Source organism: Bombina bombina, chromosome 2, assembly GCF_027579735.1.
Source record: "Bombina bombina isolate aBomBom1 chromosome 2, aBomBom1.pri, whole genome shotgun sequence".
Classification (NCBI taxonomy): domain Eukaryota; kingdom Metazoa; phylum Chordata; class Amphibia; order Anura; family Bombinatoridae; genus Bombina; species Bombina bombina.
Genome location: NC_069500.1, coordinates 609866980 through 609868470, shown reverse-complemented (window position 1 = coordinate 609868470; position 1491 = coordinate 609866980).

Here is a 1491-nt window from a genome sequence, read left to right as displayed (position 1 = left end):
TAATGTCAATGAGATTTTCTATGTACACAATCCTGTTATGGCCTAGATTATTTCTTGCTGCCTTAAATCGTAACCATAACCATTCTGGACACCCTGGTCACTAATAATTGTAATGCAGCCTCCACCACTATTAACCCAGTAACCAATTATTTTGATTGCCCCAATATAAAATGGGTACCTTGCATTCAAGCTTGAGTGTGCGGCGGACGATCGCATGAAAAGGATCCACATCGCTGAAGACCGCTGCTGCTGAAGAGGACCAGCTCTCCAGATGAGGACCATCGCTCTGGTTCCGTGCATCGCAGAAGACCACTCCGCTCCTCCGGGAAGAAGATAGAAGATGGTGCTGCCCTGGAAGAAGATCTTTGCCGCCTGGGTGAAGACTTTGCTCCACCTGGACTTCCGGACTTCAGGAACAGCGAATACCTATTTTGGGGTTAGACTTAGTTTTTTTTCTTGTTATTTGGGGTGTTTTTTTTTTTTTCGATTAGGGATTTTTTATTTTAATGGGAAGTAAAAGAGCGAATGCCTATACAAATGCCCCTTTTTTATTAGACTTAGGTTTTTTTTATTTTGGGCGGTTGGTTGGGTGGGGGTTTTACTGTTAGGGGAGACTTTGTAATTTTTTTATGTAAAAGAGCTGTTTAACTTATGGCAATGTCCTACAAAAGGCCCCTTTAAGGGCTATTGGTAGTTTATTGTTAGGTTAGGGGGTGTTATTATTTTGGGGTGGCTTTTTTGTTTTTATAGGGCTATTAGATTAGGTTTAATTTTTATTATTTTGGATAATTTCGTTTATTATTTTTTGTAATCTTAGTGTTTTATTATTTTTCATAATTTTAGCGTTTTTTTGTTGTTGGTAATTTTAGATTTTTTTGATTTTTTCGTAGTGTTAGGTTTTTAAAAAATTTTAATACAGTTTTTTTATTTTTTGTTAATTTCATTTTCTTAAAATAGTTATGTTAGGTTTATTTAAAGTTTAATCTTAGGGTTTTTTATTTCACAGGTAAGCTTTAATTTATTTTAATATAGTTATATTGTAAATTTAATTTAAAGTTAGGGGGGTGTTAGGTTTAGGGATTAATAGTTTAATTTAGTGATATGCGATGTGGGGGCCCGATGGTTTAGGGGTTAATATGTTTAGTTTAGTATTAACGATGTGGGGGACAGCGGATTAGGGGTTAATAGGTTTATTATAGTAGTTACGATGTGAGGGGTTGGCAGTTTAGGGGTTAATATGTTTATTTAGTGTTGGCGATGTGGGTGGGCGGCGGATTAGGGGTTAACAGGTGTTATATAGTATTTGCGATGCGGGGGATGACGGTTTAGGGGTTAATTGGTTTATTATACTATTTGCCATGCGGGGGGGATGGCGGTTTAGGGGTTTATAGGTAGTTTATGGGTGTTTGTTAGTGTGATTTGTAACATTTTAGTTATGACTTTTGTGAAACCTTTTTGTTTCGCAAAATCCATAACTACTGGTTTCAGATA